The sequence below is a fragment of the Solanum dulcamara genome, chromosome 2 (genome assembly GCF_947179165.1).
Source record: "Solanum dulcamara chromosome 2, daSolDulc1.2, whole genome shotgun sequence".
In the NCBI taxonomy this organism is placed as follows: Eukaryota; Viridiplantae; Streptophyta; class Magnoliopsida; order Solanales; family Solanaceae; genus Solanum; species Solanum dulcamara.
In genome coordinates this window covers 63,541,106-63,565,396 of record NC_077238.1, presented here as the reverse complement: position 1 = coordinate 63,565,396, position 24,291 = coordinate 63,541,106, and positions in this window count along the sequence as shown.

The following is a 24,291-nucleotide window of genomic DNA, read 5'->3' as shown; positions in this document are numbered from 1 at the left end:
ATTAGAAACTGGATCAATCTTTCATCCAGCTTGGATTTGACTACTTTCTTCTTTCCTCCACAGGTGCAGTTGCAAGAACACATTTCTCCGCTGGAGAGAGCATCCAGCTCATCCCAAATCCTGTTGATTCTTCTGAAATATCCTACTACATCAGTTGTTCCTTGCATCAGATCTATGATGCTATTTTTAATGGTGATAGAGTTGAGCTCCATTGGACTGATAAACCTATCATTAAGGTCATTCCAGAGATCTTTAGCAGTTTTTGAGTATATCACACTCCCTGCAATTTTATTTGAAAGAGAGTTAAGCAACCAAGAAATCATCATGTTATTGCACCTAGTCCAAAACTTGAACTCAGGTGTATCAGCAGATGGTATTTCGGCAGAACCATCAATAAAACTCATATTGTTCTTAGCTGATAGAGAAATAAGGATGGACCTTCTCCATGCAGCAAAATCAGTTCCATCAAAAACGAAATTCACAAGATTTATTCCTGAAAAATCTAAGGGATGAAGATAATAGGGACTGCTAGAATCCATTACTGCAGATGAAGAAGAGTTTCCCTCAGATGATTGCGATGTATTTTCCATTTGGATTGAAGGGAGAAAGTAAAGAAAATATTTGGATCTTACTGCCACTCTGATACCATGAAGAAAATATAAAAATGAAGATAGATTTGGGAAATTTTTTGCTTGCTTTCTTCATTCATCTATATCTGTATATATACAAGTAGGTAAAGTATGCCCCAACAATGTAAGAATATGAAAATCAATTACGAAACTACACTTGTCCACTATCTATTTGTTATCCACTATCTATTTTGTTCCCTAATGTAACAAACTATACAGCTGTACACTTATTTCTTATCACTGCTACAGGCAGATCTGGAAATAATATCTGAAACTTGTTTATTTTTATTTGGGCTTTGCAGTTGGATATCTGAATATTCATTTATTGGGCTTGTATGATGAGGCCCAATACTAATAGAACAGTTAGGCCTAAAACTAGTGCAAGGCCCAAAACTAGTGCAAGACAACTTTATTTGTTCCGTCTTTTTCCCTTTGTTCATTTGAATTAATCGAGCAGCTTATTTTTCATCTTCCCTAAATAACAATGGTGTATCTATATTTGTAAATCCAACACAAAATTGATTTATATTCATTTAGAGATCCTTTTGGGCATTATCCAAGTTGCGTATCTAGAAATTTCGTCCAATTTAAATTAGTTTTGTAGCGTAAATTACTTATAACAAAATATATCTAAACATTAAAAAACGTTTCAAAAGTATATTTTTAATTTGGTTTATTTGGTTGGTCATGATAAATGAAAGAAAACGTATTTAATAGCTTGATTTGGTAACTAAAAAAAACTTAAAAGTAAAGAAACAAAGAATACTCAACAACTAGCTAGATATATGACTTATTATCTGTACCTAATTCGACAAGCCATTTTTTGTTTGTTTGAGATTGACCCTAAGCAAAAAAGGGAAATTAGGATTTCTTGGCCACTTACAAATAAAAAGAAAATTTATTATTTGTAAAAATAAGATTTCTTGTAAAAAGAATAGAAAACTAAAAAAAAACTAAAAGTGACCTAAAAAATCAATTTACCCTCAAAAATTGGATAAGTTTTAATCCAATCTATTTATTTGTCTGTCCTAATTAAATTTTTTCAAATATAGTCCAATCTTTCCCTTTAAACCCTCAAGTGAAAAATCACTTTCTTCTATTATACGGTCATCTCATATCACTTATTTCAACCAAACCTTGTATTTTTCCCTACTTTTACATCTTCAAAAATCATGAAAACACTACCAAAATAGAATTTCAAAAAAAATATTTTCAAAGATAACCATGTTTTACATAAATTTCTTTGATTAGTAATCATTCAAGCCTAAAATTATGAGAACTTAAAAGAAGAAATGAATATGTATCACAAAAGCGTCATAAAAATATAGTTAAAAAATATTACCCCATAAAAGGAGAAAACAACGTAATAAAATAATTAAAAAAATAATATTCACTTATAAACTGACATTGCTTGAACATCCCATGAATCCATGATCTCTAAAATAAATCTCACTTCAAAAAGTAAAAAAAAGAAGACAGAATACTCAGAAGGGATAGAGAGGGAAATTGAGATACAATGAAGAAGGAGGAAATGAAGATAATTTATAGAAGTGAAAACACAAGCACGCAAAAAATTACGTTGACTTGTAATTAGTTATAGAAAATAGACAAGGTTACAATTAAGATTCTATTTAAAAATTAAAGAACTTCATTTATTAATCAATTAATTCAAATTACAATTTTTTCTCTTTAAGAATTTTCATTTATACTTCTTGTATAGTGTAGAAATAATTTTTTTGGTTCTTATGCCTTTAATTCCTCAAGTCATTGGAGAATTTTTATCAATTAAAAAATCTTTCATTATGAGATACTTCAGTTTTATTCCTAGAAATTTCCTTCATTTCTTAATTCAGAGGAGGAGAACTAATTTTTATAAAGATGGATTAAAGCAAAGTCAAAAGAGGAAGAAAAAATAATATGATGATGTTAAACTGTAATGACACTCTAAGTCATTTTTGTGTTTTTGATTCTGTTTTTTCGTTTAGAGCATTTCTATAATGACCCCAGGTAATTTATAACCTGCTGGCGTCCATAGCTCGGTCGCCTAGTCATTTGTTTGGATTTCGGACCCGTTTCCCTATTTTAGAGCTTTTACAACTTGAAAAGTTGACTTCAATCATAACTTTAGGTAAACAACCTCAAAACGGAAGGTACCATGGCTCCAGAATGGCCAAATTAGGCTAGTAGCATGACCGGCACGAGTATCGAGGCAATCAATACGAATTTGGGGCCATTTGGCATTTGAAATTTCGCCTATGATAGACTTTAATCAACAATCATGTAAAACGCGCTCGGATAAATATTTTGACAGCGCGGTTAGTTTTGAAATGTCAAATTTGGTCTAGTAAACCCTTCGTTCGCTTCCCAAGGATTTTGGTCTCATCCCAAGGGCCGCTGTGGGATTAGGCTCAAAATGACAATGTGGGACCTACTTTTTGTTAAAATGACTTCGTATAGGATTTTCAAATGCGTCATTGAGTCCACAAAGTCAAATTTGGTGGGGTAGCATTTCTAGTTTGCAGTATGGATTCCAAAAATATTTCGAGCACCCCATCGGAGAATTAGACATGCCGAGTTCATTTTTGCACCAGCAGGGTCTGGTGCTGTCGTTAATGCGATTCCTGGTCGCTAAAACGACTGTCGATAAAGCGGCTAGGAGATCGCTGAAGCTACTAGGAACTTGGGGGCGGGGGTCGCTAAAGCAAACACCCATCACTATAGCGAAAGGTCTCTTAAGAGACCTAGTATCGTTAAAGCGATGCCCTCCTCTTGGTGAGTGTTTCTTAAGCGACCCACGGGTGTCCTCTTTTGTGACACCTGAGGCATATTTCAAAATCCCATTTTTCAGTTTAAGTGTTCAACTTTGAAGTTCGATCTTTCTCTTAATATTAGGGCTATTTGAGCAATTCAAAAGCCTAGATTGTATGGCTTTTCGAGGGGATTCTAGTGATGTGTTCGAAACGGCGATTAAAGGCTTTGTTAGAGGTAAATTTCCCTTTTTTCCTGCAAGTTTGGGTGTTCTTGAGCTAAGTTTTTAATTATGATGCATGTTGGTGTTGTGGCTGTTTCGATGTGTGAATTGTGTGACTTTTTTTAACACAAGCTTGGGATAGCATTTAGGATCTATTATTAGAGTTAATTTCGTGAGTTATGGAGAGGGTCCCACGATTCCTAATTTTGATGTCTTAACAACCATATTGACATTGTGAGTCTGCTTTTGACAGTGTGACAGCATTCTGAGGCCGTACGAAAAGGAAAAACTCTAACAAAATAATTTGAAGCCCACAGGTAGGCTACAGGTAGGCTACGACTTATCTTTCTTCAGATTGAGGTACAATATGTGAAATCATATTGAGATAGTGGGTAGTTTATCTATATACGTTAGGTATTAGAAATCATGTTTTAGGATTTTATCAATTTTTTTGGGTAATTGAGAGCATGTGATTTCTTCTGTTAAATGTTAGTACTTTAAGTGGCGTCGATTTCATATATTTGGTATTGTGAAACATGTTGGCCTTTGTATACGTTGTGGAACTTTCTTTAGATGCCTTGCAATCGCTTCAACTGGCTTAGATCCTTGTAGAATGGCATAGCAGGCTAGTGTGTGGTAGTTGGGCCTTAGATAAGCGATAACCTTGCTCTACCGGATAGTTAGTATGGCTAGCATTTGGGTCTCAGTCCCAGCTTCGACCGTACCAATGGTTTGTGGCAAGCATCTAGGTCACAGTTCCGGCTTTGACCAGATTGAGAATTTGGGTGAGCATCCGGGTGCCAGTCCCGGCCTCGGCCCCTAGAGCATTCATGGTTAACTAATTCTTAGAGATTCTTGGTTTGAGGATGATATGGTTCTTCAGTTCTGGGTATCGCAGATTCTTAGTTCCTAGCCTTTGTAAACATAGCTATTCTTTTTATCCGACAGGCTTATGGGGATTCATCCAGGTTTTATTTAAACTTGCGCACGAGTTGCTGGCTGGGCTTATGGGGGGCCAATTGGCTGTAGTTAGCTATAGTCTTCCTAGATAGTATATGCCTATTCATTTGGGTATTTACCTTCCACACATTAGATGCTTGTTATGACTTCCGTTTAGTCTTATTCCCCTTTTTCATATTGTTTTCACCTTTTCAACTCAGTCGGCCTATGATGCCTACTGATACCTTATATCTAGTACTCATACTACACTCTACATCTACTTTCATGATGCAGGTCATAGCATCAGCTACCGTCGCAGATAGATCGAGCCTGTTGCAGCTAGTTCTGGACAATAGGATGAGCACATGTCATTCTGAGATCGTTTTTTTCTCCTTCAACTTTGATGGCCCGTCTCTTTGTACTTTTGAGACTAGCTGGTGCTGTGTATATTTTTGGTCCATTTTTTAGAGTTGTACTCTTTTTATTTTTGTAGCAGCTCTGTACTAGTGACTTCCACGTTCTGGGAAGGATTTAGTTGTATGTATTTTGTATATATTTTTCTACGTTCTCCCTATTTCGCATTTATTCAGTTTCTCCTAGTCCTATTTAGTATTACCCCCCTTATACCCATTACTTACAGTTTTAGGTTACAGGTTTGGCATACCTACCGGGGGGTTATGGTACATGCCATCATGACCTGAAAAATCGCTTTGTGACATATAACAGACTAAGTAAATATTAAATTACTTTAAAAAAGTCATATTGGAAAACCTATAATCTCTAAATTTACGTACACAAATTTAGAAAAAAATATGATAAAATAAATGAAAGGGTTTATTTAGGCGATGTACCATATAATTATGATTAAGTTTTAACTATGTTGATATGTTTAGTTGTGGTTCATTATTCGTTAGAGTCTTTTAGTCTTGCTAGAGACTTATATCATCATTTAGGAAATACAAAGAATTTCTAATGTAAGAGAACTAATAATTTAAAATATTTAAAAGAGACTAACTCAAATGGAGAGACGGCATATATAAACAATATGAACCTATATAATTGATCGCACCACTATACAAATGTAACAAGAATTGGCAACGGATAATTTTTCTCAAAATAAGAAAAAACTTGTCGTTAATCTTATTTAACAATGAATTAGCAATAATTATGTTAGCTATATGCTAGTTAATGAAAAATTATCGACGAGTTATGTGAGTGATTTTTAATTTTTTAGTGTAACGTTAGTTTGAGATTGATGCAAAAGAGGTTTGTTTTGTACATAAAGCAAAGTCAAATAAGAAAAGATTAAGAAAATGGATATCATTAAGGGGGAACAAGACAATGAATGAATTCTGGTTTAAATATGAATTTAGTTGACAAAGAAATAATTGTTTTGCAAAAAAAGAAGAAGAAGAAGTTTTCATTGAATGACCTCACATAAATCAAAAACAAAGAAGTAGAAGTGAATTCTACGAAATATGGCTTTTGCACAATTGGATAATTACCTAATTAATTTGTATAAATTTCCTAACACAAACAGTTACTAAAACATTTCATATTTAGCTCTTGGACTTGATTTCATGCAAATATCATCAACTAGTCATGATCAATTCATAAATCTTTTAAATTGTAAATTATAAAATCCTCACACAAAACAAATCTCCTTTTTTACTCACCAGTACGTAAACCAACTTGTATCCTAGAATGGTGAGTAATTGAATTAAGCGTAGAAATTAAACAAAACTTGAACAAATAACAAAATTTACAAACAGAATGAGCAGAAGCAAGTCAAAATATATATAGATAAAGATCCCTACCAGTACCTGAAAGTTACAATTACAGAGCTACTAAAAAATAGCTACAAGTTCCAAAAGTGGACAACGGAAACAAGACTTGTCTCAAAAAAGCAAAAGACTAGTCAACTATGTATAGATGGAGAAAGGTAGGTCTCAAAATGCCAAGTGCTCACCCTCGCCTCCAATAAAGACTACAATCGGCCCAAGTAAGCACTGGTAACTGGTGCTCGGACCTGTATCATGAAAACATATGCAGAGTGTATTATGAGTATCAAAATAATAGGTACCCAGTAGGCATCATAGGTCGACTGAGCTTGAAAAGTTAAGGAAATAGGAAAATATAGAATCTAGGAACAACAGAAGTCAACGACAAGTAAAGGAGATGCACACGAGTGTAAATAGCTAAAAGAACTAAGTTCAGCTAACTAAACCTAACCGTCCCCTATAAGCCAAGAAGGTACACGCGTGCCCAAGTTTAAGTAAAAACATAAACGAATCCCCATAAGCCCTACGGGTACACAAAATATTTAAAATTACTAGAAATACAAAACGGTGAGTCTAGAGCCCGAAAATCATAGCCCGGACTTTGAACCGTTGATAGCCTCCATGTAACCAACAATAGTAGCCTAGCTAAGAAGTCTAACGCTCGGACCTTGAACTACGGATAAGTCTCAAAGGGGCAAATAGTCTTAAGCTGAAGCAACCCAACAATAGTCTCCAAATAATCAAATAGGGAGAGCCCAACTAAGAATTCCAATGCATGTACCTCAAACAACATATGAGTCTTAAAGGGGTAAATATTATGTAGCCAAAGTGAATCCACTCCGTAGAGGATAAGAGGGCAGCATGATTAGACCTTGAATCCTTGACGATAGTGGATGTCAAACGATATCATGAGATCTCATCATGATAAAACCATCATGGATTGACATCACTCCCAGATAATCAACCAAGCACTCCAATCTCGAACAGTACCCGATCCCAAATTTCCAAGTGATGCCCAAAAGCTCAAATCATCAATGTACGAGCCGTAAGAAGAGGGAGAAAGGATAGCAAGTCGTCAAAGCAGAGGAAATGTGTAATCTAATGCTCAAACTACCATACCCTGTAATACTATTCTAGTCTATAGGGAGCTAAGCCACCGAATTGACATCAGAGTAAAAGCAAGGCCTAAATGCTTCGAATATCATGAGTTTATCGAAAACAGTAGTCTAAGCTTATACTAAGGAGAACATGCTCAATATCATCATACAGCGAAAATTACAAGCCACAAGGCATGGATTATCACAACAAGATAGGCAACATGCTTACAAGTACTCGATATTACCAGAAAATTGCCTAAAAAGGATTTCTACACTACTAGGCATGATCAAGAACCTAAACCAACCAAAATCCCACTATTCTTCATGTTTAACATAATTGAGCTCAATCTAAGGTGAGGAAAGTTGTAGCCTATCTTTAGGCCAATCGCGTGTGCTCCAAAATCAAGATGCCACAGTCTTTCCCTTCTGAATGATCTCCAAACTTTTCCACTATATCAAAAATAGTTTTATAGTACCAAAACCATCGTTTAGACACAAAACTTACTAAAAATAGAGACGGATTAATTTTGAAGTCTAAAAGGAGAATGTTAAACCCGCGTCAAAAATTCTAGAATTGACTCCATGAAAAAAATCATAATTAGCTCCCCAAACTTATGTCCCAAAATAGAACACAATTTGGGGCTCGGATTAGCACAAATTCAAGGCATGAAAAATATTCACTATTAAAGCCTGTTAATTCAACATTGGCAGCTGTTACAACTCAAAATTTACCTCAAATGAAGGTCCGTTAGAACTCTCCGAACACTCAAATATAGAGCCACGAACTTTCCAGATGTATGGGACTTTGAATCACCCAATTTGGAGCTCCCTAGCTTGAATTATGAATTTTTGAACTTGGAGGAATAAGCTAAAAAATCGATCTGATCTCAATTAAACAACCACTCAAGTTGCTCTCCACGAACGCGTCTACAGTAGCTAGCAAATGTAAAGAGGAGGGAGTCAAACTCAGCTAATTTGAAGTAGCCTCCGCGAACGCAGAAGTCTTCCCGCAAAAGTGAAAGGTAACCAGCATGCCGCCGCAGATGCGGCTAAAGCTCCGCGAATGCCAAGACCATTTCACCTGGCCTCCATGAATGCAGCCCTCTGCCCGTGAAGGCAAAGGGAAAAAAGTTCCTTTCAGCAGCAACTTCTGGAACATCAAGATTTAGAATTATCCAAGTCTCCGATGGGGTGCTCGAGATTGTTCTAAATTTCGTGCGCACAAACAAATTATACTACCCAATTTTTTTTGATATTTCCATATGAGTTTATCTTAACAAAAAGTGGGTCCCACACCCGTTTCCCTTTTATCCAATTGCACAAGAGGCCTTGGGATTAGACCGAAAGAGTCAAGAAAGGCACAAAAGGTCATTCTAGACCAAACTCGATATTTCGAAACTAACCACCTTGACAAAATTTTCATCCAACCACATTTTCGAAGAATGTTGACTAAGGTCAAACTTAGGCCAAATTTCAAAGGCTAAAATTCCTTATGGTCCAAACTCGCACATAAAGTTTTGGGATTCATTTTCGAGCTGAAGGAACTGTCAAAATTCTTTTCTGCAGTTGTTTACCCGATGTTTTGACCAAAATCAATTTTTCAAATTTTAAATGCTCCAAAAATGGAAGGGAGTATAAATCCTAAATGAACAATCATCCAACCGAACAGTCAGTTCTAACAAATCATAAATGACTTGGGGTCTATATACGAATGCTATAAACAATGAAAAGAATGTATTTACATAAAAATGACCTAGAGGGTAATTACAGATATCTGGAATCAAATCCAAAAAAATTAAAAACTATTACTAATAATTGAAGATATATATATATATAATAAAATTTATGCAAAAGGGCTAAGAATACCCTTGAACTAAAGGGAAAGGTCTAAAAATACCCTTCATTCACCTATTTTTCTAAATATACACCTCCACTCATCTTTGTGGCTCATGTATACCCTTGTAACTAACCAAACCCTCTTTGTTTCATTTTTTTAAAATTATTTATTATGTGATATTTTTTATTGGGTGAAATAACCCCCACCCACCCTCACTCAGATGCTGATATTGCAAACAAAATTAACATAATTATGTTGGATCCCTTGCATTAACCTTTCGGCGAATCTTTAACAAAAAATAAAATAACTATCGCTGTTGGTAACTCATGGCTGATGAATTTTGGAGAACAATTCTGGGATGGTTGGTATAACACCCCGTACTATTCTGGCCTAGACCAAGTCTGAGAAGCAAGAGAAAACCTGAGAAAAAAGAGAGAAGGATAGACTGTCAGTGGGCTATGAGCCACTCTATGGCCCGTAGAAGGTCCTACAAGCCCATATGGAGGGGTCCGTAGGAAGACACTTAGCAAAATTTCAATAATTTGAGAACCTTCCTACGAGCCCAATTGACAATTCATAGGTAGGCTACGAGCTGTAGGAAATGACCCATAGATCCCAACCTCTAAAGAGCCCTCAGAACTATCCCTATGAGTTGCCAGGATGATTTGTCAATTGGTCTACGACCCGTAGGAGGTGTTCTTAAAACCCCTCGAGACTTAGCCAAAATTTAGTAGCCAAGGACTATTCCTACGACCCGTTGAAGGATGTATGAGCCGTAGGAAGGGGTCTATAGACTCCACCTTCAGAGAAGTTCTAAACTACTATGAGTTAGCAGGACGGCTCATGCAATGGTCTACGGTTTGTAGAAAGTGGTACTAGACCAACTTTCCCAATTTCTAGTAAGTCCAAAATTGGACCCCAAGACCTACGAGGAGGATCCTACGGTCCGTAGGAGTTCCTACAATCCATAGGAAGGGGGTGGGGCCATAGATGGCCTAATCCATTTTAATGAGGGGTATTCCGGTCTTTTACCTACCTTTCCCAAACTTAATCCAAGTCATTTTGGGAGTAAATTTAATAACTTTTTACTACCCAATGTGTATTTCCTATTATTAACACTTATAACTTTTGAGAGAGAGGATTGGAGAGAAGAAGAAGAGCTAGGGTTTAAGGTTTTCAAGTGAAGTCTTTATTTTTCAACTAGTTAATCTTTGTTCCAGGTATGTAAGGCTATCACAATGTTGTAATAAGTTAGTCCTCATGGCCTACATGTTGGATAAGTCAATTGAGTTACGAGTTTTAATTTCCAATTCCATAAAAGTGAACCACAAAAACCTTCTTGAACATTGGTGTTGAGTTCTTGAGAAGGTTTCTTGAAAATATAAGAATTATATGAGTAGGAGATATTAATTGGTGTTAAGAGGAAGAAATTATCAAATTCTATGGACAAATCTTACCTTGGATGATGGATGAACTTTGGAGGAAGTTAGTTTCTTGAGAACTTCTCTTTATAGGGTCAATTGTTAAACTAGGAGGGTGAATTATGTCTTTGGGGGATTATTTGTTACACCCCACACTCTTGAGCTCGGAATGTCTCTTAAGCTTGTAAGAAGTTATCATATGACCCGGATAATCTATGACACTATCAAACAACTCTAAGGAAAGGAAAATGAGATACCCCATAAGAAGGAAGAGTGGAAGTAGGGTTGTAAGGATCCGAAAGGAGTTTGAGGCCAAGAAATGAGTCGTAGGACTCGACTTACCTACGTAATCTACCAACTTAGAAGTTTTACATACTTGAGCTATTTGAGTACATACCAAGCTTGGGTAGCAAGGATTACAGAGTCTCTTAAGGTAAGATGAGATTACGAACCCACGGGGAAGAAGAGAGGATGACACGTGGAAGCAAGGAGAAGATGACACATGGCATCACCTTAAGCAAGCAGGTGACCCACCTGCTTGGGTTCAAGTAGGTGACCCACTTTCTTGGGGTTGGGCCTCACCAAGGACACGTGGCAGCCTAGGGTTGGTTGCATGATTGAGGTGGCCCAATAAGGGCTTGACATGTGTCACCCTTAAGGAATAACATATGTCACCTACTAAGGTAAATTATATCTATTCCATTTGATGACTAAGTCATCATATTAGTCTTTTCCAAGTTAGAAAGTGAGAGAGAGCTAAGGAAAAATGCTAGGAACAAGGGAGAGAGACCTACGGGCTTGAGCAAAAGAAAAGGTAAGGCCCAATTATGTTCCGTAAATTAATTATTTAAAATATTCTAAGGTGATATAGCAGTGTTTAATAATATAAAATTTCATTTTGGGGCAGCAAGGAAGAGATACAAACAGTCTGCTAATTTTCAGCATATTAAGAGAACTTCCAAGACAAGTTTTAGTAAGTTTTAGCAAGGTATGGCTTGGTTCTCTTCTCCCACATTTTGGTAAGGGTTTGGAAATGTAATGAGTGTGTTAATGATTCAAATTTATGGTTTGTATCATCACCAAATGAATAGCAAACAGCCACGACATTTCAGCCGCAACTAGAGAACTTCCTAGGCAAATTTTGGCGAGCTTTGGCCAATTTCGGGTAAGGTAAGGTCTTTCCTTTAAATTTGGAGGTTATGTGGTGGTTATGGAGTGTATTATGTGTCTTTTATGTGGCTGGAAATATAAATATTTCATAGGGATGCTTGACTTTCAAAAAAACTAAATTGGAGTCGCAATAGTTAAATTATAGTCGAAGCAAGGTGTTGTGCTTGTGGTGTGAGGCTTCAGGTGTGTGGTGGTGTGTTTAAGGTATGTAAAATGGTTTAAATGGGGCATGTATTCTACTGTTGGCATCCACATGACCCTCCATTTTGTATAGCTAAAGGTTTTATGAAATAAAGATTAAAGACCCTATTTTAGTATCGTAGTTTTAGGCGAATTGTTTGGAGTTTGTGTTGTGTAATGTGGAAGTGGTTTACCTGTATATATGTTGCTAATTTTTGTTTTTGTTTGGGTTCTAAGGTTTGGGAGTTAAATTAGAAGTTTGGATAGGGCAAGTTATAGAGGAGATGTTGCCTGATTTCCGTTAACCCCTTAACTAACTAAGGAACTAGTCGAGAAGGCGAGCGAGGAAATGAGTTCTATGAATACTCATAGGTAATCTAAGATGATGAAAAGTATAAGTTTGTTGATACTTATATTTATTTCATGTTACCTAGGTTGAAAGAACGATGAAGCGAATGGGATAAAGAGTAACTCGTAAGAGGTATGTAGAGCTATTCTTCTTTTCTTTTGGCATGTCTTAGGTATAAGTTATGAATGGTTTGTATATGAAATGTGGGAATAATTTCACTCATGAAACTACAAGGGCAATTCATAGACTTTATTCGCTTTGTGATGTTAAAACTCCTGTAATAGTTGAGTTATTGCCTTTTAAGGCTCCTATATGATGAACAGTAGTATATGTAAGGCTTATCTCTTCTTCCTTTCAGAATGTGTTAAGTATAAATGAAATAGTATATGATATGAGGTGGAGGTAGTTTCAGGTATAAGCTCCGAGTAGAACTCATGATTTTTTATTCACTACTTGATGTTAGAATTCTTAAGATAGTTAAACTACTACCCTCGAGTCTCCTATTTGATGAATATTAATTAAATGCATAAGTTCCTATTCCTAAGGTCTCTACGGCGACAAATATCTCTACTTTCATAAGTTTCTTAACCTTGTCTCGATACACGTCTACGATTCCTGAGACTTTAGCTAATATGATCCCTAACGGTGTTTAGAAGGTACTTAAGACAATTACTACTCTGGTCTTCAGGTGACGGTTCACTTGACTGTTTCATTGAGTCTCAAATGATGACTTAGTTTCATATGGTTTCTCACTACTATACTCGTGCACGCTGTAACTCATCTTCCTCCGAGTCCCATAAGGAGGCCGAGAATATAGTCGTGCCTGGCTTTACTTTTCGCTCACCGAGTCCCGGGATGGCTATATATATATATAGAAGTATATGATGATGAAATGCCATATACGATGAAGTGAAGCATATAATGACGTCGTATGTAATCATGCTCATCACCACATCCCAGGCCGGGTGTGTACATGATGATATGATGGAAAATATGGATCGGGCCATACTTTTATTGGCTTTGTTTTAAAATATGGATCAGGCCGTACGTTCCTCGACATTGTTTTAAAATATGGATCGGGCCGTACATTCCTCGACACTATTTTAAAGTATGGATCGGGATGAACGTTCCTTGGTATATTTTACTATATAATAATGGCACTGTGTCCCTTAGCAGGTCGGGTGCGGTATGACACGTACACTACTCTTTCACCGAGACCCTCACTAAAGGGCCGAATATGATAGATAAACATACATATGAAAACATAGTGATACATTTGTAACACCGAGTTCCACAGCTGGCCGGGAGTAGTATGTGAGGATAATATGCATGCCCTCTTTTCATAAGACGCATGTATAGTAAATTGTTAACTGCATACTTATTTCCTGTATCCCCATTTCAGTTGTTGTTTCAGTTATGATATGTTATGTTTTATATACTCAGTGCATATATCGTACTGACCCCCCGCTCTTTGGGGGGTTGCGTTTTATGCCCGCAGGTACAAATATTCATTTTGGAGATCCGCCAGCTTAGGGTTTCCACTCAGCTATGTTGGAAGTGTTCCACTGTTCCGGAGCCTACCTTTTGATGCTGGTCATTTGATGTATCTATTGGCTTATTCAGGGGTACGACGGGGCCCTGTCCCACCATATGATAGATTTAATTCTTTTAAAGGTGTATAGATATATGTACGTGGGTTATTAGTGAGTATGTCATGTTATACATGTTATTGTGTTATGGCAGCCTTGTCAGCTTGCATGCCCTTTCATGTTGTGATACAGGTAAAAGAGGAAACAGGTATATGAATTTTTTTTGACTCATTGGGGTTTATGTATAATATTACATCACACATGGTTCAACTTGAGTATAGCTGATAGACACGCATAAGGGTGTCCAGGCACGGACCCCAGTCGCAGCCTACGGGGTTTGATCGTGACATTATTATAAGGCTTCAGGCATGTGCTAGCACATAAACAATTTTTCAACCATGAGGACAATACACAGGAAAGGAAGTAGCCACAGCCTCGGTGCGCTAGCATATGGAAAGTGCCTCAGGCACCCGACCGGTGTGCGGTAATATAGTGCCCAGTAAAATGAGCATAACTTTTTACTCCAAACTTCAATTGATGAAATCTTTACGGCATAGAAAAGAAGACACATATACCTTTAATTTTATAAATCACGAGCCACCTAATTCATCATAAGCTAAGATATGATAGTTTGAAGTTGACCCTTATATGAACTCATATCTAAACATAGCCGATAGAAATGATTTGAACTTGGCTTTGTGTCTGAAGTATCTTATGACCCTAAACACATTCGATATAAACTTTGTAAAAGACTTTAACATATATTTATAGCTTAGAAGTCATTGGGTTCAGGCTTATACAAATATGGAGGATGGTTCAAATATTTGCTTAGAAGTTGTGAGGTGTTACAACTATTGAGCACTGACTTAGGTAAGAGTTTAGATAACTCGATCCCCATAAACTATGTAGCCAGCATTAGATAGGACCATTTTGATCATTTGGGAAACTCCTCAAAGTCCCAAAAAAGGACTTTTATATGGATCCACAGATGATTATGACTTCCTTTACCCTAGCAAGGTATTGGACATATGTGACAATGACATCACTTTATTGCATCATCACTAACTTATAAGTGATGGTTGTTGGTTAGAGAAAATTGATCTTGGTTGAATTTATACATCCAATAGCCAAACTAGCCCATGTTCATAGAAGAGTTTGAGAGCAAATTCTTCTAATTTATTTCATTTTTAGAGTGCTTGTGTATGAATATAGCTAACAAATATGATTAGACACTTTCAGGACTAAATGAGGAAGAATGGACATTCAAAAGATGATAGGATTGAAAGTGGTGCTTAAAGGAGAAGTTGAGAACAAATATGAAGAAAATGCATCATATTGGATTGTATCCGCGTCGTATATCAAGCTTCAGCAAATTAATTCCAAAACTTAAGAGTTTATTCGATGTAGTAGTGTGGTACGCGCCAGGTCCGCGTTGTGGACATGGTTTTGGATAGAACAAATTTTGCTAAAGAAGAAAATGAAAAATTGCATTGTGCAGAAACACATCCGCGTCGTGGACTTTGCTTTAGAAATTGCAACTTTGCATTTTTCGAGGCTATAAATAGTTCATTTGTATTTTAGTTTTAAAAATTCAGTTTTTAATTAAGGTTTTGATGAATGAAGGTGAAAGGAGAAGTCTCGTAGGGTTTTATTTCTTCTTCTCTTTCATTTGCAAGTTGATTATTTATTCTATTAATTATATTTTGGATTCTTTCAAACATTATGAGTGGCTAAAATTCATTGTTCTAGGGTTGTAGCCATAAGATCAATATTTAATATAGTTTGCTTTGGTTGAAAATAGTGTCTTTCATATAATTGCTCTTATATTCTCGTTTAAACCTTTTTAATACTTGATCACCGTTAAAATACAGTTGTCTATCCAAAACTCGAAAGATGGAATGAGATAAAACACCAAAATATAAGGAGTATGTTTATTCTAGAATTGCCTATGATTATTCGTGTATAGGATGTCCGTGACAGATATCTAGACAACATACTTGGTTAATAAATAGGATGATAGAATTAATGCATATGTGTTGATTCATGCTTATCCCCTCTCAATGATGTAGCTAGGTTGTCACTAGAGGTAGGAAATTAGAGTTCGGGAGACCATGATTATAAAATCAATCTTGTAAATCAATAATTGAAAGACCCATTAAATGCCAAAGTGAAGTTTTTTAGACCTGAAATCTGCAAGTACTACAATCTTGGAATTACTTACTCAATTGATCACAACTCATTAAATTTTGAACTATCTCTTCATTGTAGTTTCAATAATTTAGTAGAAAATATAATTGAAATCAATCCTTTTGCAACACAAACGAACAAGTTAGTCAGTTGGAGATATTACTCAAGCCTGAGTAAAGTCCTTTGGGTTCGACAATCGGATTCTGAAAGGAACCACTTTATTACTTGTAAGACCACGTGCACTTACGTGTGCTCGAATGATAATAAAAACCCCTTATTAAAATAAAATTAATATATTTTATTATACTGAGTTGCATCAATTATTGCATATTTTATAAGGCATTGTTTTAGTTCATTGCATGTTAAATTGTGTCATGTCATTTTTCAGAGATGAGTTCCTTGAGTTGAATATCTTGACGTAAGTTTCCTTTTTCCATTTTACATACTCGTACATTCCATGTACTGATATCATTTGACTTGCATTATTTTATGATGTAGATAAAAGTGTTAGAGATCACAAACAGGCACACATTTTAGGATCTATCTTCCTAAGCTTTTGGTGAGACCTCTTTGCATTCAGAGGAGTTCCTTCATATTTCAGTTTTCTTTATTTTTGTTAGTCTTTTGAGGTAGCCGTGGATTTGTATTGGCACCTTCTTAATATTATTATAAGATTCATAGATTGATTATAAAAGAGTTATTTTAAATCATTTAGAGTTTGTTTTAAAACTAAGATTTTCATTGTTGAAGTTATGAAATTTGACTTATATTCTAAATGAGTACTTTGAGATATTTTCTTAAGAGCTTGATGAGAGTGTATATGATTTCCCACTTAATGCTACTCTTTATTCGACTTAAGTCTTCCACTTTGTGAGTTAGCTTAGACAAGTGGTTTGCTTGGGACCAACAATGGTGTTCGAGTGCCGGCCACGTGTAGGGTGTAGGCTCAGGGTGTGAAAAATTGGTATCAGAGCCCAGAGTTTAAGTGTCCTAGGGTGTTTATTAAGTCGAGTCTAGTATATTCTTTCTTATTTGTATGAAGAGCCACATCTATAAGGGGGAGGCTACAAGAAATTTAGGAATAATTTAACTTTTTTCTTTCTCCATCTCGTTCTATAGAGTTTAACTTTATGAAAATCTCTCTCTAATTCATGCGTTGATGAATTTCTGATCATGCCTTCCAAGAGAACTTTGAGTAAGAGGAACGTTACTGAGGACGAGAATCCCCAACCTTTAGGAATGTAGACACATAACCAAGCTCGATTTGGTGAGGATGAGAATGAAGTTGAGAATGAGACTTATGAAGTTCCACAGACTACGCAACCCTCAATGACTTTTGAGTTCGAGTTTAGGGAAGATATTCCTATGCTCATCTAATTAATGGTTGTAGAGAATGGTCATCAAAATACCTCAGTCCCGAGCTCTAGTTCTCAAGAGCCATTTGTTGCTATCAGGATTCGTGACTTTCAAAGGATGAACCCGCCAATCTTTACCATATCCAACGTCAAGAAGACCCTCAAAATTTCATTGATGATATGTGGAAGATCTTGAAGGAAATGCATGCCATAAAGGTAGAGGGAGTTGAACTTGTATCCTATCAGTTGAAAGATGTTGTCAATATTTGGTATAACCAGTGGGAGGAAAGTAGAGGTATGGATGCTGAGCCAGTATTCTAGGATGAGTTTGAAGGTGCATTCCTTGATCATTTCTTTCTGTGAGAGCTGAGTGAGGCAAAGGTAGAAGAGTTTGTGAACTTGAAACAGGAGGGGATGATAGTCAACGACTATAGCCTCAAGTTCATTCAGCTATCAAGGTATGCTCCTGAAATGGTTCCCAATGTGTGGGCCAAGATAAGATGTTTTTTTCAAATTTGGGAAGCATGTGAAGAAGGAGTGCCAGGTAACATTATTCATCTTGGATATGGGACACCTCTAAATTTATGGTGTTTGCCATAAAAGTTAAAGACAATAAGAAGAAGGATTGAGAGGAACACCATAGTAAGCAGGCTTAATATGCAGGTCATGAATCAAACTAATAGAAGGGCAGGAATTAAAATCACTCTTTCTTTTAGAAAAGGTCTTCTAATTATGCACCACTTGTAGCAAGTACACCCATGCTTAACACAAGAAATGATCAGAGGTCATAGAACTTCAGAGCATAGAGTTCTCAGTCCTAAAGAAGTGTGGTTCAAGGTCCTAAGTAGACAACATCTTGTGGTAAGTGAGGTAAGCTCCACTTAGGAGAGTGTCGTATAAGCACTAATGGTTGTTAAAAGTGTGGATAGATGGGCTACTTTATTAGAGAATGTCTGATGGTGAGACAGAGTGATGGAGGCAATAGATCCCAATCTTGTTCGAAACCACCGCCAAATAAAGGTAATTAAAGAGGTGCTAACTCAGGAACAGGCAGAGGTTCAAACCGTCAATATGCCATGGCAAACGGCCATGATTAAGACAACTAGCCATATGTTGTTACTGGTATGCTTTGAGTCTTTTCCCATTATTTTTATACTTTACTCGATCTAGGTGCTCCTTTGTCTTTTGTGACTCTAAGTAAATAAAGTTCTGAATTCTTCTTGAATGACTCTTAGAACCATTCAATAGTTCAACTCTTGTTGGTGAGCATCCTAGCTAAAAGAGTCTATCATGACTGCATAGTCTCAGTCTATCATAAAGACACTTTTGTAGAATTCGTTGAGTTAGATATGGTTGACTTTGATATCAGTTTTGGCATGGACTAGCTTTGTGCTTGTTATGCCTATGTTGATTGTTGAACTCGAATTGTTAAGTTCTAGTTTATGAATGAGCTAGTCATTGAGTGGAAGGGTAGTCCAACTTAGCCTAAGGGTTAATTTATTTAATACCTAAAGGCTAGAAAGTTAGTCTTCAAGGGTGTATCTACCACATTGTTCGAGTTAAAGATGATAGTGTAGAGACACCGTCCCTTCAGTCAATTCCAGATGTAAATGAGTTTCCAGAAGTCTTTCCTAAGAATTTGCCTGGAGTCCCTTCTGATAGGGAGATAGACTTCAAAATAGATGTTCTACCCGATACTCATCCTATCTCTATTTTACCTAATAGAATGGCTCCTGCAGAGTTAAAAGAGTAGTTGAAAGACCTTCTAGATAAGCGATTAATTAGTCCGAGTGTCTCACCTTGGGGTGATCTTGTCCTATGCATACGTACATGTAATGACCTCCAAGGTCATTTTTATGCTTTTGCATATTTTTACCATTTTAACCCTTTCTATAGCTTCTTGATATCCCTTATGTGATATCAGGATGGGTGCCACACTTCCTAAGGTGTTCTTTTGAGTTTTGGAAGTGGTTTGGCCATTTTAGAGGCTTAAGATTTGATAGAGTTGACTTTGGTCAACATTTGGAGATTTGGGCGTCGTGTGAAAATTCTGATGGTTCCATCAGCTTTAGAAGGTCCATTTTGGTCTATAAGGAAGTTTGGTTTGGGTTTTAGAGTCTTCATTCTAAGTTTGGGTGGTTTTGCCTTTTTAACTTTAAGGTTGGGACAAGTTTGAGTTTGGTCAACTTTTGAGTAAATGTGCTCGGATGAAAATTTTGTGAGCGCGGTTAGCTCTGAATGCCTTTTTCAGTTGGTGTAATCCCCCGGGAGATTTCGAAAATTTACATTCAAAATAGAAACAAAGAATGAAAGTGTGGAAAGATGCAGGAAAATGGCACCAGAAACCTACCATGGAAGGCCATCACGGGTCGTGAACTCCACCACGCCACATGGTGAACCCTTGTGGTGGTGATTCAATGGCTCAATCCTGAAGGCACAGACCAAGGATGAACACCATGGGTCATGGAACATTTCACGGACCATGGAGTGATCAGTGGGGGCACCTTTGCAGGCCTTCTACAGGACCTGTACCATAACCACTCTTCACGGGCCATGATGCTTTTCACGGACCGTGAAGGCTCCCTTGAATAAACTTTAGAGGCTACCTTATACTCCCTTATCCAAGATGTTTTCCAAGTCCCCTACCATGGGACACCACTACGAGCCGTGGTGAGCACCGCGGACCGTGAAAGGGGTCTCGTGAAGCCAGTTTTGGCCAAAATTTTAAAAAAGGGCATTTTGTTCTTTTCCCCGTATTTAACCAAAATGAGGTTTGTTTTGTAGGAAATAATTCATCTATACATATGACCCAAAGTACTCCTACTCACATTTACTCTCCTCACCTTCCAAGACCCAAACCCTAACTCCTCAAGTTCTCTCAAGTCTCTCTCTCATCTTCAAGAAAGGGATCTAGGGTTTCTATGACACCCCTCAAAATTTTCCCTAAGATTCGGGCCTTCTTTGTATACGTGTGGGGCCCATCATATTTGTTTCGAAGTATGTGCTTGAGTTAAGATAAGTCCCTGAGAAATTAGGAGTGTTGGAGGTGATGTGGGGTCATTGAGGACCCCTAGGACCGAGCTAAGTCCAAGAGATCCGTTGTGGCTAAGTTTAGGACGAGTTTATGTAAGGGTCAACTTTTAACAACCCTATCTTTTGAAAGGCATCAATCTGGGTGGCCCACGACCTATCAAATTAAAGGTCATCGAGTCTTCTTTCCAACGCCACCAAGAACGTAAATTTTGGAGTTCGGAGTCAAAAGATATGACGATCCTAAGATGAACTAGCACGACAAAAATTTCATTTTTGGCCTGAGTTGCAACTGCTGGAGAAATGGCCTTGGCGCTGTAAGGGCGCGACGCTCCACTATCGCGCCAGAAACATGCCTCAGTAGTTTGGTCCCTGGCGCGATGCGCCACTAAAAGTTATGCAGGGTTTTTCAGGCCAAATTCCCAGAATTCAGAACAATGGGCTTGGCGCTGTAAGGGCGCGATGCGCCACTATCGCGCCAGAAACATGCCTCAGTAGTTTGGTCCCTGGTGCGACGCGCCACTAAAAGTTGTGCAGGTTTTAGGCGTGATTGGCCTTGGCACTGTAAGGGCGCGATGCGCCACTATCACGCCAAGGGCGTTTTAGCCTATTTTAAAAACTTTTGAGGAGGGGCAATTTGGGAACTTACCCAAATTATATATATGTAACCCTTGGTCTTTTGGGAACCCATTTGGCAGCCCCCACTCTCTCTCTAAAAAGCCCTAGGAGCTTCTCTCTTTCTCTCTTCTTCATCTTCTCCATTTCCAACAAAAAGAGTCCAAGAGCTTCAAGATTTGAGTCCCCCATTAAAGACCCAACATCAAGGTTTCTTTAAAGTCTTCAAACAAGGTATGTAAGGCTAACCAAAACATGGGCTAAGTTCACCCATGTGCCCTATTCTTGCTTGAGGTTAGATATTCATGAAAAATAGAGTTCTTGGTATGGTGTATGTCTATATGAACTTTGTCTCCTATTTATATAATGCTATTGTGTTGATGTTATTGAGCCAAGAAGTCCTTAAATTCCTTTATGATTAGTATGAATTGATGGAGATGAATTGTTGTTATGTTTTGTTGACCCCTTTAGCCATGTGAATATGTTGTTTAAGTCAATTTCCTTAAATGCGCTATTCTATTTGAATGGTTGAGTTGAAGTCATAGAGTTGTGTTAAATCTTGAGAAGATGTCATAAATGTTCATATAGAGGAGGCTTGATTTAGTTGATATGAGGAAGGAATTTGTAAGTGGACAAGGTCCTAAATGATACTTGTCATTGTGCCTTAATTGAATTGCAAATGAGAACCGAGTTGATGAGGTGGTATTGTACCACATGAAATTAGCTGTGAGGGCTTGTTTGAGATGATTCGAGGAGTTTTATGAGCATAGAGTCATGGGAGGAGTATCGAGCACCGAAGTGGGTGAGAGTATAGTCCATACTCGAACCCAGAAACTACGCCGCCAACGTAGGTAGGGATGGAACCGTTAAAGTTGGATGCTTCCCGAGAGATTGGAACCGTTAAAGTCGGATGCTTCCTGTGGGATCGAACCATTAAAGTCAGATGTTTCCCATTTGTATTGTCCTGAAATGATAGGACTTGACTAATCGATGGTACTCATGATTAGAGAGGCGTTCATACCCTGGCAAGGTATGGACGGATGTGGCAACAACATCGGATTTTGTTGTACTATCACCGGCTCATAGGTGATGGTTGTCGGTTAAGAGAAACTCCCATTTAGGCCTTGTTAGCGCTCTGAGTCAGTTGAGTTAAGTCGCTTATGAGTTAGTCCTGTCTAAACTATTCTTGTTGGACTTAGGACATTGAGTGAGTTGTGATGTATACATGTATGAGTTGAGGTCCTGAGTTGATATTGATGTTTTCTTAATGTGGTTTCATACGGCCATTTTACATACTTGTACATTCCATGTACTGACGCCATTTGGCCTGCATTGTTTCATGATGCAGAGACAGGTACTAGAGATCATCAACCGGCGCTCCGTTGAAGATCCATATACACTTTCAGCCAGTCGGTGAGTACGCCATTGGGCCTTCTTGTACAGTTTTGTTGTCTCTTCTTTTATTTAGATTGTTGGTAGCTATGGGCTTGTTATTGGCACCTTTTAGACTTGAATAAAGGCTTCGTAGACTGGAGTGTGGGGAGGATTGAACTGTTATCTTGAGGAGTCTTAATTTACTATTCTTGTTGGGTTGTAAATGTTTAGCCTTCGGCCCTTATAGTATGAAAAGTATTTCATTAATTGAGTTCCGCTAAGAGAATATGAATGAATGAATAAGTGACTGGACCAGGTGGTTCGCTCAGATTTCAAAAATGGCCTTCGGGTGTCGGTTACGTCTAGGGTACCCTCCCGGAGCGTGACAAACATGGTATCAGAGCCTAGAGTTCAAGTGTCCTAGAGAGTCTATGAAGCCGTGTCTAGTAGAGTCTTGCTTATGGGTGTATTGTGCACCACACTTATGAGAAGGAACCTATAGGACATTAGGAATTGTTTCACTTCTTTCATACTCTAAATTCGTGCGATGGAGTTAAACTCCATGAAAACTTCCTTTCTAATTCGTGCGTTTATACATTACAGATAATGTCTCCTAAACGTACCGCTATCGAGAGGAATATTGATAATGCGGGGATGCCACAGTCAGAGGCACGCCCAGCAAGGGCTAGAGGCCGACCCGCGAGGTATGCGGAGGCACCTCAAGTGTCGTCTACCCCACCTGCACCCACATCAGAGGCTGAATTTCGAGGGGTAATTGCAATGCTCACGCAACTAATGGCTGCCCAAAATGGTAACCAGAGTTCGACGACTCTCAGCTCTAGTTCCCAGGAGCCATCTGCTGCCATTAGAATTAGAGACATTCTGAGGATGAATCCACCGGCATTTACGGGTTCTAAGGTTGATGAAGACCCTCGGAACTTTATTGATGAAATGTGGAATATTCTGAAAGGTATGCATGCTACGGAAATTGAGGGGGTCGAGTTGGTGTCTTATCAACTCAAAGACGTGGCAAACATTTGGTATAACCAATGGGAGCAGAGTAGGGGTGAGGATGCTGAACCTTCTAGGTGGGATGAATTTGAGGGAGCTTTTCTTGACCACTTCTTTCCCCAAGAATTGAGGGAAGCGAAGGTGGAGGAATTTGTTAATCTGAAACAGGAAGGTATGTCGGTTAAGGAGTATGGCCTAAAGTTTATCCATCTATCCAGTTATGCTCCAGAAATGATTCCTGATGTGAGAACAAAGATGAGAAAGTTCGTCTCCGAATTAGGGAGGCATGTGAAAAAGAAGTGCAAGGCAGCATTGTTGATCTCGGATATGGATCTTTCCAGATTAATGGTGTATGCTCAACAGATAGAGGAGGAGAAAAGAAAGGACAGAGAAGAGCACCTGAGCAAAAAGGCAAGGTCATCTGGGCATGAGAATGAGCAGAGGCAAAGCAAAGGCAGCAGGTCCTTCTTCCAGAAGAGGCCTTCCAACTATGCCTCATCTACCGCCAGTGCACCGATGCCGCAGAACAGGTTTGATAGGAAGGGACAGAGTCATCAGAATTTCAAACCCCAGGGTTCTCAATCCCAGGTCAGTGCAAGTCAAGGTGCGAGGGACAAGTCATCGTGCAGTAAGTGTGGTAGGCTCCACTTTGGAGAATGCCAAGCGGGAAGGGTTGGTTGTTATAAATGCGGCCAAATGGGCCATTTTCAGAGGGAGTGTCTAACAGGGGGAAATAGAGTCCAGTATTCTGCCACT